Raw genomic sequence first — 19,709 nt, forward strand, 5'->3', positions numbered from 1 at the left:
TTATTCCTTTGGGTTTAGAATATCAATCATGGTCAACCATTGTCAATCATAGCAAACCATGGTCAACCATTTTTGAATGTCGCATTGTGACAACAATTGTCTCACCATCAAAATAAAACATGTTTATTTTGGTGTTTGTATTGTTTATATTTGGGTTTAACAATGTTGGGTTTATAATATTAGTCCCATGGGTTTAATATTATTCCCTTGAGTTCATAATCCCTTGGGGTTTTCATATTAATCGCTTAATTTTAATATTCCTTGGGGTTTATAATGTCAATCCTTTGGGTTTATTATTCCCTTAGGTTTATAATATTGATCATGGTCAGCCATTGTCAATCATAGACAACCATGGTCAAGCATGGTTGAATGTCACATTGTGACAAGGATTCTCTCACCATGAAACTAAACCATGTTTAGTTTAGTCTTTCTAATATTTCTATTAGGGTTTACCAATGTTGGGTTTATAATATTAGTCCCTTCGGTTTAATATTATTTCCTTGTGTTCATAATCCCTTGGGGTTTTAGTATTAATCCTTTGGGTTTATTATTAAACGTGGGTTTATAATATCAATCATGGTCATCTTTGTTAATCTGTTGTATTTGTAATATCAATTCCTTGTGCTTCTTGATCCCTTAGGTTATTAATATTTATCCGTTGGGTTCACTAATTTCTTAGATTATAATATTAAACAGTTGGATTTATTAGTTCCTTCGGTTTATAATATTATTCATTTTTTTAATATTATTCCCATTGGTTCATAATCCCTTGGGATTTTAGTATTAATCCCTTGAGCAATAATAAACGAAAAAGACTAATATTTTAAACCCAACTATACAAACCCTAAGATAAATATTAAAAATACCAAAGCCTAATAATAATAATAATAATAATAATAATAATAATAATAATAATAATATGAGTTTATATTATTATAATAATATTAATTATATTATTATTATAATAAAAATTATATTTGTATATTATAATAATAATGATAATGATAATATAATATTATTAGAATATTATAATCATATATTATTATTATTATTATTATAAATATATTTTATTATTATAATAATAATACAATATAATTTTTATTATTAATTTTTTAATTTTATATTATTATTATAATATAATGATAATCTAATATTATTATGAGCTATTCCTATTATTAATTAATATATTTTAGGAGTTTATATTATTATTATAATATTAATACAATATTTATATAATAATATATATAAATAATCTGGTTGTTAATATTTATATAGTTATTAATAAACTTAAATAGTTGGGTTTCAAAAAAATACCCATAATGATTATTAATTACATTGGAAAATGTGGTTGTATATATGTTTCATATAGGCCTATCTGCATTTGGTAAATGTGATTGTACTAATATTATGATCGAACGCAATATTTTATGAAATAACGGTCATATTACATATGGCATTCCCTATTCAAACCATTGAAATGAAAATAAAAACGTAACAAAAATTACAACGTAGTGAGGTTTTTATCAAATCTAATGGAGCCAGTTATGCAACCATTTTTAAGAAAATATTTTGAAAAGTTTGGAGAAATTGAGGAAAATGAGCAATCCGTTGGAAGAGCCACCAATAAATATGAGAAAGATGTTAATAGCCGCAGATTGATATTCCAAATAGGATGAAGGATGCATTGCATGGACCTATGGAATCACTAATGACGTTGAGGATGGTGTGAGAAGGAAAATGAATGAACATGTTGGGTCCCTATAATACTAGTGATTACCCCATTACTATTGTAGCTATACCCCTTATTAATATTGTTGTGCCCCTACTACCCCCATATTGTTATTATTGTGCCCCATAGAATCCATCTATTGTTATTTTCGTGGCTTTATATTATTATTGTTAGGTCAGCTGGATTATATTGTGACTCCTTAGACTCCTATATATAGAAAGGAGGTTTTGTCATTTGAATCATCCAAGAATTGTTCATTTATGTAATGTAAAGGAGGTTTTCCCCTCGAAGAGGCTGAATTATAAGGCATTGATCTATCTTTTCTATCTTTTCTTGAGCTGGTTTCATAATATTTGGAATCAGAGCTTTGGATTCTAGGGTTTCGCTGCTCGAAATAGGTCATCGTGGCATTTTCGCTATAACATTTTTTCTGCAATGTTTAAGAAGTTGAAAAAAAAACCCATTTGAGAAGAAATCGTGCTGAATCTCGGGTCCGAATTTCAGAGCTGTTAGTGCTATATTTGCGGAGATATGATCTGAGGAATTTGGTCTTTTTGTAGACTCCTGAATTACATTCCAAATAGGTGACCTGCGGAAAAAGATCATAACTTTCTCTCTGGGGATCGGATTGAAATTTTGTGAGAAGGTACAGAAAGAGGACGGATTTTAGTTTCTTGTATGCATTTTCAGATCCAAAGGTCGAAACAGTGACTCGTGGCATGTCTTACAAGTTCGCTCTACTGAACTAGTCTATAATCAAGTCACTATGGGAGATTTCGCATAACTCTTCCTTGGAGAATCCAATTTGGGTCAGACTTGTGGCATTGGAAAGAGGGCACAAAGGGCTACTGCAAGTCACCAACTCAGATCTAGATGATTGGAAAGTACATAGATACATCATATGCAATATCGAGCTCCTACAAAGTGAAAAAAGGTGTGTAGATTTTCCTAAATTTTTGCTTAAGCTTGGTTTGAAAATTTATTTTGAAGGAATTCAAAGGGCATAGTAGAGAATTATTATCGGTAACTGATGCCCCGAGGAAAGAAAATGCAAACACCTAGTAAGGAACCTGAAAGCTCTAGCATGACTCATGAAGAAGGGGAAGAAATGCTACATGATATATCAAAATTACAAGAACAAGTGCAACAAATGTCATGCTCACAAAAGCTAACAGAAGCTAAGATAAATGGCATGGAATCTAAGATAAAGGGCATGGAAGCTAAGATGGATGATTGGAAGACAGATTTGAAGATAGACATGGAAGAATTGAAGATATATTTGAACTCAAACTTGAAGACAGGCATGACAAATATGAAGACAGATTTGACAAATTTTCTACAAGAAATACTTACTAATGGTGAAAAGGTAGTAAAGGAAACTCATGATGCGAACAAAAGAAATGTTAATCATGATATCATAGACTCTAGTGTTGGATCGAAGACCCACCATATTCCAAAAATCGATATGAGGAAATTTGATGGCAAGGATCCCGCAACATGGATATTACAGATGGAGCAATTTTTCGATCTCAATAATGTGCAAAACACACAAAAGGTACGTATGGCAACTTTATATTTGGAACCAAATCAGTTTTTATGGTATCAATGGCTTTGCTTTCGTAAACAATTTATCACTTGGGCAATTTTTACGGAAGAATTGATAGCACATTATGAGGATACAAAAAGCAACACTTTTTTTAGCCAATTGATAAGTCTCAAACAAAAGGGTTCAATAATGGAGCACATTGAGGAGTTCCAAAAATTGAACATAAGGGTAAAAGATATTCCAGAGGAGCATAGGATTGATGTGTTCATAGGGTCTTTAAAGGATAATATCCAACATGATGTTCGCCTTTGGGAACCTGATTCATTAGAGAAGGCATTCAGGTTAGCAAGAAAAATGGAAAGCAAATTATGGCAACCAGGAAGCATACCACTCACAACTATAAAGACGGAAGTGTTGTTGCCCCTAGTCTTCCACAACCTATAAGGTTGACACCACAACAATTGGAAGAAAAAAGAGCAAAAGGGCTTTGTTACAGTTGTGATAGCAAATACACTAAAGGTCATAAGTGTGCTGAGAAGAAATTATTCTACATAGATTGTGAAGAGGAAGAAGAAAAGGAGCAAGAAAGGTCAAAAGAAGAGGATATACTCCAGGAACAAAGCCTAGATGAAGAACAAATAAATCCGACCATATCTTGTAATGCATTGGCGGGAATTACCACTCCTCAAACCATCAAGATAGAAGGACAAATCAAGAAGAAAAAGGTAATAGTGTTGATTGATTCAGGAAGCACCCACAATTTTATTCATTGTAGGGTAGCAAAAGAATTGAATTGCTTCCTATATCCAGCACCAGAGTGTCAAGTGATGATTGCAAATGGAGGAACAATAAATTTCTCTGGAAAGTGCCATAATATCAAGCTATCCATGGGAGAATATGTATTGACTAGCCCAATGCTTTCCATTCCAATGGGAGGTGTGATGTTGTACTAGGAGTCCAATGGCTACAATCCTTGGGTACAATAGCTTTTAATTTTCAAGAACTTTTCATCAAATTTTCTGCGGAAGGAAAGGAAGTTGAATTAAGGGGTATTGCAGGGAAACCAGGAAAGATAATCAGCTCTAATGGTATGACAAAGCTTCTAAAAAAGGAGAAAAGAGGTGTAATTGCACAATTATGTTCGCTAGATGTTTCCACATCGGAATCATCTATTTCTCCAGATCTCCAAAAAGTCCTGGACAATCATTCCAAGGTATTTGAGACTCCCAAAGGTCTCCCACCTATGCGTGATCATGATCATGCTATTCATCTGATTCCAGGAAGTGTTCCTCCAAACATCAGGCCGTACAGATATCCCTATGTCCAAAAGAGTGAAATTGAACGTATGGTTGCAGAAATGCTAGAGGCTGGTATAATTCAACCGAGTCAAAGTTCTTTCTCTGCTCCAGTAGTATTGGTGCACAAGAAGGATGGATCATGGCGCATGTTTCCGGATTATAGGGAGCTCAACAAGCTCACTATTAAAGATAAGTTCCCCATTCCTGTCATTGATGAATTACTGGATGAATTGCATGGATCAATTTACTTCACCAAGTTGGATCTTCGTTTAGGATATCATCAAATCAGAATGAAGATTGAAGACATTCCGAAAACAACATTTAGAACTCATGAGGGTCATTATGAATTTTTGGTCATGCCTTTTGGCCTTACCAATGCACCTTCAACATTTCAAGGTTTGATGAATTCAATTTTCAAACCATTCCTTAGAAAATTTGTGTTAGTATTTTTTGATGATATACTAATCTACAGCAAGTCTTGGAAGGATCATGTTGAACATGTTGACAGGGTGCTACAACTATTGGAGGAGAAACAATTATATGCAAAAAGATCCAAATGTTTCTTTGGAGTCCAGGAGGTGGAATATTTGGGTCATATTGTATCTCATGAAGGAGTTAAGGTAGACCCTAGCAAAATTAAAGCCATTAAGGAATGGAAAATCCCCACATCCATAAAGCATCTGCGAGGATTTCTTGGGTTGACAGGGTATTATCGCAAGTTTGTTAAGAATTATGGGAGAATAGCAGCACCTCTAACAACATTATTGAAGAAAGATGCATTTTCATGGACTCCGGAAGCAACAAAGGCCTTTGAACATCTTAAAGAGGCAATGTGCCAAGCACCGGTCTTAGCTACACCGGACTTCACAAAAACCTTTATTGTGGAATGTGATGCTTCAGGAAATGGAATTGGTGCTGTTCTAATGCAAGATGAAAGACCCATTGCTTTTGAAAGTCGTCCAATCAAGGGAAAGTTTTTAAGCAAAGCTATTTATGAGAAGGAAATGTTGGCAATACTCCATGCACTTAAGAAATGGCGACCCTACCTAATGGGAAGACACTTCAAGGTAAAAACGGATCATGATAGCCTTAAATACTTTTTAGAACAAAGATTATCCTCTGAAGAGCAAAAAAAGTGGGTCACAAAGATGTTGGGTTATGACTTTGAAATCATCTACAAAAAAGGGAAGCAAAATGTGGTGGCAGATGCACTCTCAAGAAAGGATGAGGATGTGGAAGCATTGTTGTGCGCCATTTCTATTATCCAACCAGATTGGATAAACGAAGCAAGGGAGGAATGGAAGAATGACGAAGAAGTGTGGGCACTTATTCGAAAGCTACAACAAGATTCCAGTATGTCTGATACATTTAGCTGGCAAAATGATTCGTTATGGTACAAAGATCGCTTATACCTCTGTAAGAATTCCCAGCTAAAACAAAAGATTCTTATGGAATTGCACACTTCTCCCTTAGGAGGGCACTCAGGATTTTTAAAAACTTACCACAGGGTTAAGAAGGAATTTTTTTGGGATGGCCTTAAATCAGATATTCAAAAGTTTGTGGCGGAATGTTTGGTTTGCCAACAAAATAAAGTTGAAACAATTAAGACACCGGGTCTATTACAACCTTTATCCATTCCAAGCCAACGTTGGGAGGAGGTTTCAATGGATTTTATCACAGGTTTACCCAAGTCTGAGGGAAAGAGTGTCATCATGGTGGTAGTTGGTAGACTTACCAAGTATGCACACTTTTGTGCATTATCACATCCATTTAAAGCCAGTACAGTTTCTACTGCATTTATGGAAACAATTCAAAAGCTACATGGAAACCCAAAGATTATTGTAAGTGACAGAGATCCCATTTTCACTGGAAATTTTTGGACAGAATTATTTTCTTGTCTTGGTACTCAGTTAGCTCATAGCTCATCTTATCATCCTCAATCTGATGGTCAAACTGAGATAGTAAACAAATGTTTGGAAGGATATCTTTGTTGCTTTGTATCTGATAAATAGACACAATGGGTCAAATGGTTGCCTCTGGCTGAATGGTGGTATAACACTTCCTTCCATACAACAACAAAAATGACCCCATTTATGGCACTTTATGGGTATCAACCACCATCCATCACATCATATTTAAGAGAAAATTCTAAGCTTCAGGCAGTGGAACATCACATCGAACATCAACAACAAGTCCTCCAACTCTTAAAGGATAACCTCGTGTTGGCACAGAATAGAATGAAACAACAGGCAGATCAACATCGCAGTGAAAGAAGTTTTGATGTAGGTGATTGGGTATTCCTACGGCTACAACCATATAAGCAAATGTCCCTCAAGCAAGCTAAGAAGGATAATAAATTATCACCAAAGTATTATGGTTCGTACAAGGTGTTGCAAAAGATTGGTACTATGGCATACAAATTGGAGCTTCCTGCAGCTTCTCGATTGCACCCAGTTTTCCATGTTTCATGTTTAAAGAAGGTTATAGGCGACAAGCTCCCAGTTCAAACAATATTGCCAGAACTTGACGAGGAAGGAAAAATTATATTGGAACCGGAAGCAGTCATAGAAACAAGAACTCGACAGCTACGAAATCGATCAATTTCAGAGTATCTTATCAAGTGGAAGAACTTATCCGCTGAAGATTCCACATGGGAGGATGAGAATTTTGTGCAGAAGTATCCAGAACTACTCAAGCATTGAGGACAACACTTTTTTGAAGGCGAGGGGCATGTTGGGTCCCTATAATACTAGTGATTACCCCATTACTATTGTAGTTATACCCCTTATTAATATTGTTGTGCCCCTATTGCCTCCATATTGTTATTATTGTGCCCCATAGAATCCCTCTATTGTTATTTTTGTGGCTTTATATTATTATTGTTAGGTCAGCTGGATTATATTGTGACTCCTTAGACTCCTATATATAGAAAGGAGGTTTTTTCATTTGAATCATCCAAGAATTGTTCATTTATGTAATGTAAAGGAGGTTGCCCCCTTGAAGAGGCTGAATTCTAAGGCGTTGATCTATCTTTTCTATCTTTTCTTGAGCTGGTTTCATAACAGAACATCTGTATGAACCAGAAACAGTTTGAAGGAATGAGTAAATCGGGTGAATGTGCATTGGAATGATCCAATGAATATAGAAAATAGGAATTGGAATGAACCAACAAATAGATGCATGATTTGAATCCCAGGATTTGTTTTAATGAACCAATGGATACTAATAGATGCATGATTTGAATCCCGAGATTTGTTTTAATGAACCAACGTACACGGTAAGGAGCATTTCATTTCTTTTGAGAATGAACCCTGGATTGAAAAGATAAACTAACAGAAGGATGAGGAATGTTGGAAAGGGAAAATGCTAGGTACCTAGGGAAGTGAAATTGACATGATTTGCATCTGTCCCGAATGCCATTTTGTTGAGAGAGCTCTAGGTGCTATATGAATTGGATTGTGCCTTGATAGAATTAATTGAAAGAAGGACATTTGGAAAAAATTGATGGCTAAAGTTTGTGTTTCCCTGACATATTGAAATAATTTAATAATAAAATAAAATAAAAGTGAAGAGTTTTGAAAGAGAAATGAAATTATTTGGGAAAATCCAAAGCAAAAGAATAATGTAAGAGCAGAAATAATAAGATAGGAATGAAAAGCTTTCAAAGAGAAAGAAAGGAAAAGTATTTTATATTTTTCAACTTACGGTTATTTTTGTTGAACGAGGGATTAAATTTCATATTGCATTACTATCTATAGGAAAAATTAGAAATACATAAAAATCATTTTTCTTTTTCATTGAACATGTTTTCTTCATGCATTTTTATAATACAATAAATATAAAATACAATTTAATAAAGTTAATTTTGTATTAATTTATTGAAGCAGTTTATTTGGCAATTGTGATGTTACTAAGTATTATGTAAATAGTGAGATTCAATATTGAAATTTCAGATGAATCAAACAAACTAAAAAATTAATTTAGTGATTTCTATTTCCGAAAAAATTACTAATTTAGTGATTTCTATTTCGGAAAAAATTACTAAAATAAAACTATATTTATTGAGATTTATTGGTTAAATTACTAATAATAATGGTATTTAAAATAAATTCCTGATTGTTGGTATCTATGGCTGCTATTTTCATTGAATTCTTTTAAATGATGCCACATATTTATTCCTAGTTCTTGACGTAGGAAGAAAAATAGTGGTTAAAAGGAGAGTTAGAGAGAAGTGGTTGTTCCAGGTTCTATACTCCTTTCGTTCCCTTTGTGTTCCTATTATTTCTAAGAGTGAAAGAAGTTACAAGTCTAATCAAAGATTCATAGAAGTCTACGCCAAGATAATTTCTGCTGCATTAGAAGTATTTCGTTAAAGGAAAAAGGGAATTCCATGTTAGAGTCAAAGTAAAGTGAAGTATGGTTGCTTAAGGAGAAATAGTAATTTATAATTAAAATCGTTAGATTTTTTTATTCTTTTAAAATTATTTTAAAGCACATAATTTTGTACAGAAATTTTAAGAAATTACAATAATTAAAAGAATTTGTTGGATGATAATATATATAATTTTTTTTTTTTTTTTTACATATTTCTAAATCACTTTTAAAAGAGAATTTTGCAATTTAAAATTATTAAGGATTTGATGGCTCTCAGCAGTTATATCGATTAAATTGTTGTCAACCAACGAATAAAAGCACGACTTAAATCGATATCTGAAATTGACAATTGATAGTGATCATGTCAGCCATCGACTTTGCGTGTTAAATGAGATGTTGTAGGTGGAATGTGGCAATTACAATCCAACGTTTAAAGCGTGGCTGTAAATCCCATGGCTGTTTCGTGGTAATATATGTGGTTATTGCGATATGACGCTGACTCAATACACGAGGCATTTCCTTCCACTAGCACTGTCTCTCTCTATAAATCCCTTCATTTCATGTGCATAGCAAAATCAGTGTCGTATATATGTACATCCCTTCATTCCGCTTACCAACCTTTCCATGTGGCCGTTTCTGCATTTACTTACAAAGTATTTTTCTTTCGTTTTGTGTTTAATTACAAAATCACCCGTTCAATATATAGCATCATGATTTTTTAAATATCATCATGACGCAGCAATTTTAAGAAACTAGAAAATTTGACGTTCATATTTGGTCGTTTAATCGAAGAAAAGAATTAGCAACCTGTTGGAATAGCCACCAACAAATATGAGCAATGAGGATGTTTATCAATATTGCAAATAGGATGGAGGATGGAATACATGGAAGAATGAATAACCATTGACAGGGAGGACGAAGGTGTGAGAAGGAAATTGAATGACCATTTATATAAACAAATAGCTTTTTTTGAATGGGCATTTCAATGAACCAACAAATAGATGTTGTCCCCAAAATTCGTTTGAATGATTTAATCGAAAAGGCATTTGAATGAACCAACGAATAGATGTGTTTCTCAAGATATGTTTGAACACACCAATCGAAAAGGTGAACGGAGCATTTTCATTTGAGAAAAAACCATGGATGGAAAAGATACACTAACAAAAATATGAGTAATGTTGGAGAGGAAAGACCCTAGGCACGTAGGGAAGTGAAAGCCACATGTTTTGGATCCAGATTTTTCCCCTGCCATTTTGAGAAATTTTTGGGTGTTTATGTAAATGCGATTGTAGGGGGTTATGAAAAAATTGAAGTTTAAATTGGGAATCTCAAAGAAAATAATAAAATAATAGTAAAGATAATGAAATAAGAGTGATGAATTTAAAAAAAAAAAGTATGATTTTCACCTTAATTCATTACATATTTAAATTTGCTAACAAAAAATTAAATTCCACATTAAATAACTACTAACTCCCCATATTTTTGATAGATATATAGTGATATAAACTTGGAATATATATAAAAATCATCTTCCTGTTACTTTTCAAGAAACGAAAAATAAATATATCGTTTCATGTATTTTTAATTAATCTAATAATAAATCAATTATATGTTTAGAGAATATATACTCATTAAATATAAAATTTAATTATACATATAATAAATATTTACAATCTAAATTTAAATAAACCTCTAATAAAATATATCAAAAATATAATGGAAAAATTAATTTTGTACTTGTTTCGAAAATATTTACTATAATCAACTTGGATTTGTTGGTTAAATTACTAGCAATAAAGGTATTTAAAATGAAGTGAGGTTGTTGATATTTATGGTGGTTACTTTTATTGGAATTTTAAAAGTAAAGTCTTTTATTTATTGTTTTGTTATTGTGGTAAGAAGAAGATTAGATGTTATTTTTAGTTGAAGAGAGTTATAAACATATTAGAAAAATTTTGATGTATAAAATGAGTTTAAAAAAAATGTGCAACAAAAATAAATTTTATAATAATTTAACAATGGGATGATTCACTAATTTTGGAGTAAATAAGTAAAAATATTAAAAAAGAAAAATAATAAAAAAATATTTTTTTAGTTCATATCTTCAACCTATTTTCCTTTGGTTTTACTCAAATTTCATGTAGAAGCACCCATTAGATTCATAATTTAATACCTCATCTAAGGAGTACCCATGTTGCATGCTTTTGATTGACCGTGTTACATGAAAAATGAGAAATAGATGAAAAACATGATTGCAACCATGTCTTTTCATATATTTCTCATTTTTCGTTTAGCAAGGTCCATCGAAAGTATGCAACATTGTATTCCTTGGATGACGAATTAAATTCCACATAGAACCAGTCCTCCTACTTAAAGTTTGAGTATAGCGATTGGGAGATAAGTTGAAAATACATGTTGAAAAATTACCTTTTTTTCCTTTAAAATTTCATGATATAATCTAATCTTATTTTATTATTTCCACTATTATTTTATAATATTCCCTAAGAGGCTCATTTTAGGCCTCATATTTCTTTAATAAGTGGTTTTTATTTGTGATTATATCTGTCTGTGTGTGTGTTATCCTATTATTTTTAATAATAAAAAAGGTGAATTCGGAAGTCTAGAAAAATAAAATTTATACTACAATAAAAGTGCAGTGTAAGAGAATAAATGGAAAACTATGTTAAAAGTACAAGTGAATTATAAAAGAGTATCACGATTTTACCTAAGGAGTAGTAATCTATACCTAATGGCATTATATTTGATTAATTTTATTAAAATTAATTTTGAAAGACAAAATTTAGTGAAAGAATTATTATAATCTGAAGAATTTATTACCTGAATTATTCTAATTTATTCTCATTTATATTTATATATAACTAGCATAATTATACTAGTAAATTTTGTTGATATATGTTGATGGGTATCATTTTTATATCTTAATTGGAATATAAGTGCAAAATGTTGTTGATAGGTGTATGTCAATGAGATTTAGTAATGTGGTTGTGCTAGTTGATTTCCATTGTGCGTGGGGTGGGTTCATCGATAGTTTACTATGGCTAACATTTGTTTACTATGGTTAAAAATGTTAGATAAGTTTTCTTATTAGCAACTTGCAAAAACAAGACATTTCGAACCAACTAATGTGGTTCATCCTCAAGACAAGGTGAGAAATCCTTTGATTAAAAAGAATAGATAGTAAGGATGCAGCATTGCCCAGAGTTAGCTATTAGAAATTAGTTGTTGGTGAATTATTCAGTAGGTCAAGAAATTAATTACTTTGGAATTAGGATTGAGGAAAAATATTCTAAATTTAGTTAAAAATAGATGATAAAGAATAATTAAAAATAAAAATAATATTTTAATAATTATTTGACCATGGTTGGCAACATTGATTGATTTTGAAGAGGGTTGATGAAAGTTGACCATAGTTGACCAAGGTTGACCATGGTAAATAATTAACCTAATATCACAATGTTACATCAATGTTGACCATTATTACATTGTCACATTAATGTTGCCCATGTTGAATTCAACATTTATCTTAATATTAATGCTACATTAATGATTGAGGAAGGTTAATGAAGGTTGATCAAGGATACCATAGTTGATAGAGGTTGTCATGGTTGATCTTGGTTAATTATGGTTTGCCATGATCAATTATGGTTGGCCTTGATTGACCATGGTCAACCATAATTGACCCATGATTATCAACATTAGCCATGATGATTATGATTAACATTGTTTGTCCAAGATTAACCATTAACAAATATGGTTTCCTATGGTTGTCCACGGTTGATGATCGTTGGATGGTTAGTCATTATTGACCATGGTCAACAATAGTTGATCATGTTTACCATGTTTGATGTGGGATTATTAGGATAGATAATGGTGGACTAAAGGTTACCATGGATGATCATGTTAACTACAATTGACCATGGAGATAATATTTGACAATAATTGGCCATGATTGAACATTGAGACCACAATTGACAATAATTACCCAATTTTGACCATGGTGAACATAATTGAAGATGGTTCACTATGTTCGATCATTTTTACCATAGATGACCATGGAAGGGCATGGTAATTGTGGTTGATAATGGGTTGACCATGTTCACCATGGTTTTCCATGATCTCTATGGTTGATTAAGGGTTGTCTATGATTGAGCATGGTTAACCATGGTAGGACTATGTTTGTCACTTTTTGATACACCTTGATCAATGTCAATTTAATATGGCGATTGGTGTATAAAAGATGGAAAATGTCCCTAATTAGTGTACATCAACCACATTTGTTAATGTGTTCGCATTACTTGATGGCTAGAGTATGTGGAAAAAGAATAGTAGACAATGGTTGACTATAGTTGACTATCTCTAGCATTTATCTCTAACTATATCTCAAAATAATATTTACTATGGATAACCATGCTTTTCAAAATCATGTTATACATGACAATTATAGATTATGATTGACAATGGTTGACCAAAATCGACCATAGTTTATGATGTTTGAACATGGTTGACATTTGTTTACCATCATTGACTCTAGTCAAGCATGATGAATAAGGCTTGACCATGTTGACCATGGGTGAACATGGTTCAATAAATTTGGCCATGGTTTTCCATAGTTTTTTGTGATAGATTATGGTTTCCCATGTTGGCGATGAATAACACTATTGACCATGTTTAACCATCGCGACCTTGATTGGCCATGTTTAACCATGGAAGGGGAATATTGGTAAACAATGTTTGAATATGGTGGACTATGGCTATGTGATGGATGGTTTTGACACCTAGTAGGTGGTGGGAATTAGGTTCTTCAACATTTGTGACCATTGGATTCATTACCCACCACCATTGGCAGCAACGTACATTCTTGCAATTTCCCATTGAATGTTAATCTGGAATTCAGTTTCGTGTAAGAAATTAATTTTCTCAAGAGCACCTGTTACAATTCAGGACTTCCCTTAGAGAGATGGTATGGATTTGATTGAGAGAGGATAAACATGTTGTGATACTTCTACAATAATTAAACATTCTCATAACATGGGATAAAATTGCACAATAGCATAGAATAGAGTTGCGGTTCTTCGACTTGAATTATATGAAAATTGAACAATAAATAGATAAAAGAACATACGGAAGATGCCTTAAAATGATATTCAAAAGGCTATCTCCTTTTAGAGGATCTTGAAAACTTGATAACAGTCAAACATACTTTTAATGGATATTGAGAACCCTAATAATAGTCACATAATTTTAGTTCATACATACGTCGCAAATGCTTCCTAAATTTAAACTCTACCTAAACAACCAGAAACTGTGTGTAGACTCAGAAGAGTCATTGTCCTTGTCTTTATGTGTGTAGACTCCTCATTCATAATATACAAAGAATTCGTAGTAAAGTTTCGTACATTAAGTCTATTTTTTTGTTGGAAAAATTAATCCCAACCATCGTCTTTACTAAACTGGTAACAACTATACTTGCTAAGTAGATCTTTTGCAGGTCGTGGATTTTGTTTGCCTGCTGAAGCGCATGGGTTAAATGAAGTTTTGTGTAGGAGTACACATGAAACCATTACGCGACACATAAGATAATTAAAATAAAATGAACATTTAATACAAATTTGGTGAAATGTACGTTCAAACATTTATTCTGAAACTCTTACTCATGGTCGGCAAAATCTACAAGTTGAGAAAATCATATATTTTGTACAAGCGCCAATACTATGTCTTAATACTTTGACTTTGTCATGTATAAATGAGTCAAAATTATATGTTTTGATATATATATATATATATATAATCGAGGGGATAAGTAGGTGAAGAGGAGAAAATTGTAGTAGGTGCGTTAGAGTGTATTACTATGCAACTCCAAGTGATTGTAAATCTCAATAAAAATTATTGTTTTACTTTGTGAAAGAACCTCCATATGAATGTATTTCATGCATTAAAAAATATAATTTATAATTTGTTCGGAAATCTCACATCTCATTTTGATGAAACAACCACTGTGCTTTACTCTTTTCTCCTCTGCCTTAAATTTGTTTGAGTTTAAAGCTCCGTTTGAGTTGCAATTTGCTGGCTGCAACTTAAGTCTTGTGGAAAACTCCTCTGCCCCTAACTCTTTCATATTTATGTGTTAAGTGTAAGTTAAACTCCCATAATTATGTGTTAAGTGTAAGTTACACTCCCAGATGGCCCGCCAATCCACTGTCGAATCCGACAATCTCTTAATTTTTAAAATGTTCTATAATTGAGCCTCAAATTCTCAGTCGATCTCTTCTCGAATCTGGAAATATCTAAATTCCTGAAATCATATACTATGGTCTATTCAGAGACATAATTAAACGCTAAAATTACAGTTTTTTTGTGCGAAAGTGAAGCAATTTTCACTAAAAAATTCCTAAACAATATTTTTAGAAGAGATGGGAAGGGAGTGTCGTTATCCACGCGTATGCGAAACAATGTAAATGAATGATTATATGCATTTCTTGAAATTTTAAATTATAAAAGCGTTAAGCATCCACATAGTGATTTAAAAATGGTTTGTCGAATCGCAAGAAGATTATAAAAGTATGCTCATGTTGTATTTCATTCATTTCTTATTATATTTATTAATGTTGTTGTGTTCGTTGATATTCGTAAGAGGATGTGATTATAATTGCTTATGGCCAGATATAAGGGTTTATTATATTCAACATATAGTTGATTCTCGATGATTATTACTCTCGACAACTAATTGTAATTAAATATAAATGGCTATAATTGATTATGTTTGATCATAGTTTACGGTTGTTAAACGTGTTAGCACTGGTTGATCATAATTTTCAGTCATATATGATATTTATACATATTGACAGGAGATGACAATGGTTAAACATATTTAGCGATGGTAACCTTATGATTTTTTGCTCTTGCTCACAGGTGAACGGTTCTCATTTCACCAATATCTTGAAGATGGGTAAGAGGTTTTTTTGATTAAGTCCAGATATCTTCCAATATATCTGCATATACGTTTAGTTGTTTTACTAGTAGCACTAGGGAATCTTACAAAACATAATCGTGTTTTTAACTTGGTTTTTATGCAACGGTATTAATTACGGCCACTCCGGCGACACTAATTATTTGAAACAATTTGGTGATTTCTCTATTAAAGTTCATTTTTATTTCAAGAATGAGAAAATGCTCAATCTCATGAACACTTGATCATTATGACTATTGTATATCATTTGATAAACATTGTCATATATTATTTTTCTAGAAACTCTTAATGTTTGACATTACACATATTAATTAAAGGTGTCATTTTCTTTGTGTTATTTCTTTTCGCAAATCACAGTTAAAGGATGTGGACATATTAATAGAAATGCGTTATTCTCTTTGTGTTATTAGTCCCTGCCATCTGGCAATGGCCAGGGACTATAGAAATCGAAAAATGTGAGTTAACATTAGTCTTAGCTGGTCACTGTCATGGATAACCTAACTTTATCCAAACTTTCTAAAAATCACCATGTAGTTTTATAAGGAAATCGGTTTAATCATCTTATTTGGCCTCTTCCCAAGGCAGGGAGGCTATAAGAGACTAAAATCATATCTTATATTAGTATGTTCCTTTCGCATTTTCTAAGAACTTTTTAGAGAGGTAAACTAATACTAGTATTAGTTTAAAGCATTAAATGTTATGAATATGCACCACTACATGTAACTATATTATCACACTGCATATATGCACCACTTGCATGTACACCACCACTTGCATATACGCCTGCCACCATTTCATTTACATGTAAACAAGTGTATGGCATGTAAACAAGTTTCATACAGGTGTTAGACATTCGAAAGTTGATAGTTGACAGAACTATGTCATGCACTTCCAACTGCTCGGCTTGAGTTTTGCTGAAGTCCTCTCTCTGCTCCTTTCCATAAATCTTGCACCCACATCGCTTATTTTCTGGATGAAAAATCTCGGAGGGGATGCCATCTATAGCATCTACTATTTCTAGTCCAAACAGTCCAAAAACATCGGCTCTAGTTATGGGCCATTGGGCTGGTTTGTAAAGCCAAAGACTCTGATTAAGCCAAACAAAATAGCAGAAAGACGATCAGACTCTGATTAAGTTGAACAAAATAGCAGCAAAACGACTAGACATCTTTGGAAAGTATTCTGAAATGTCCAGTATCTCCAAGGATTTTGGAAAATATTCTGAAAGGTCCATTGTCTTTTGATTTCTGATTTTTGTCAGGGATTTTGCATTAGCTTTGCAATTCTCCATAATTAATTTGTATCCCTGTAGCATTCACAACAATTTTAGGTTAATAAAGTTCAGATAATTACAGCTCCTAAATAATTAGCAGAGAAAGGAAAACAACATAAGCCATTACGAAACATAAGAGAGCTGTAAAGGATGAAGAGTGGTTAAAAAGAATTAGTTTAACTTGAATTAAATACATAGACATTGTCAGCATTCAAACTTCAAAGCTGGCCAAACGAGTTATAGTTAATGAACAATACTAGCGACAGAAGTTTTTTTGCTAACAACATCTTGATAAGCAGCTATAGTTTTTCCTTTCAATACCAGATACCCATGCCAGCCTGAGTTCATAGATGCGGGTTCTGGCATACCCAGCATTACCCATCTAAACCCTCACTCCCCAATACGCCCACATTTAGTACGTGAACCACCCAATGGCTCCTTCTGCACCTGGGAGGTTACGGAAGCTTGGGCCACCAATACCGCATCTACCTTACCAGTGCTCCTATAGAATCAAAAGGAGGGGCAATGACCGAGCCATAGTGATATCCATTTCAATCTCTATCACTCCTTTATTACTGCCATTCTATATATATCTATATTATATCTCAATTCTTTTTTAATAAAACAACACCCTTAGCCATGAATCAGAATGAAATAAAGGGGTTAAGTGCTCTCTCTTTTGCAGAAGCTAAGGTAGCAGGTTAAGTTGTTGACTTTTAACCATTAAATGTATTTGTCACAACTTGGTATGGGGATAGAAGGAACCATTTAAGGCAGGAGCAAGAGCAAGGGAAGCATACAAGTAAACAACAAGGCTAAAGCAACTTTAGTCGCAGGGTTGATCTATAAGCTATCGTTTCATCCGTTTACCCCTATGCGAAGCAAGCAACAAAAGAAGACAAAAGAAATTTAAACAAGGACCAGATTTCTTCTCTATTTCATTCATGCTACTTACTATTTTTCTAGATGATGCAAGGCCAAATTGGATGCCTATCAAAGTCGACTATGGGAACCGAGCAGCTTCTTCCAGGCAAGAAGCAAAGTAAACTTCCTCACTCTTGGCTCTTATTAGTCTGTAGGTAAAAAACAACTAACCAATGAAACTAGTGGAACAATGGCAGAAAATGAAGATTGTGTGATTGTGTGAAGGCATAGGAGAGCTGGTAATTATACTGATTACCTCATTGTCGTGCCATTACCTCCCTTATGGACTGCGTCATTGAATGGCCCACCATTACCATTGAAAGGCCGCCTGGCAAAGAAAATGAAGAATGTGTGGGAGGCAGAGGAATCATTGAACGACTCACCTTTCATTTTGCAGGGATCGGTGCTGCTCATTTCCCGCCTCCGCTGTCGAATGACATCCATGGCGAACTCGTGCACGGCCTTTACTGCGCAGCGGAGGTGTTTTTCCGACCCAATGTTGAGCATCCTCTTTATCTTCCACGCCAACGAGATCGGTGCAGTGGAGTGACGAGTGCTGAGCTCGGTCGCCACATCGAAAGCCTGCGCAAACTCTGAAACAGAAAGGCTCACATCAAGGCTAGCCGGATCGATCCCGAACGCAACTTTGCATATATTATCAAATTCGAAACGCTGCAGAATGTCCTGAAAATCCAATCCTCTACCCGTCTGGCTGGCCTCATCAAGAATCGGCAGGAGTCGATCCGTGACCTCTTCGACGACTTGTAGAACAATTTCCCGCAGAGAGCGAGTGTTGAACTCATAGCTGGCAACCTTGCACTGCAATTTCCAGGCATTCCCATCAGAATTATAGATCCCCTTTCCCAACAGATTGTGCAGAATGGCTGTAAAGGGCTTCACCTTTGGATAATTGTTGAATTGGGTCTTCAGTATATGCTTAATATTCTCATGATTCGCTGTCACAACCGTCCGAACCGCTCCCAGTCTCTCGACCAGAATGGTCTGTGTCAAGGATTCTGCGAGCATTTCTATGTACCATTGAAGCAGGTGGCCTCTATTATTGGAAAACGCAAATAAAGAACCCACGAATGGATATGATCTCGGGCCAGAAACAAGCTTGGGACAAGACATAATTCTACAGAAAATGCAAACCATGAGTACCAGTAGCAGCAGCACCCTAAGCAGTAGAGCAACAACAGGGCTACATGGCAGTTAGCATACTATTTGACCTCGCCTAAACATTGTAGTGTGTCGTTTGGGCAGAGAGGGACAGTGACGGAGACCGTTGAGTAACTATATCTTTTGTGTCACTATTTTCCCACAGAAATGGAAATAGGGGTGTCTTCTTCAGAATTGAGGGACTCGATCTATGAACTGGACCTTTCTTTTGATCCCCATTGATCCCGAAAAAAGTGAAAAATGGAAACATTTCCCCATTTCCCTATCGTCTCCAAGTTCAGCTGTGACGGGATTCACTTTCAGATTATTGATTTGTTTCTATTTTCATCAGTCTACAACTAGAGCTAATAAAATAACCAGAAAACAAGGAGTGAGCTAATAAAATAACGAGAAAACAT

At 33.8% G+C, this 19,709-nt stretch overlaps 1 pseudogene; it reads right to left on the minus strand.

The window, feature by feature from the left end:
* Positions 1-18,384: 18,384 nt before the first annotated feature.
* Positions 18,385-19,263, minus strand: LOC149155179 (cytochrome P450 94B1 pseudogene; annotated as a pseudogene).
* Positions 19,264-19,709: the final 446 nt, after the last annotated feature.

Source organism: Pinus tabuliformis, chromosome 9 (genome assembly GCF_031772625.1).
Source record: "Pinus tabuliformis cultivar Carrire ecotype Pingquan chromosome 9, CPIR1, whole genome shotgun sequence".
Lineage (NCBI taxonomy): Eukaryota > Viridiplantae > Streptophyta > Pinopsida > Pinales > Pinaceae > Pinus > Pinus tabuliformis.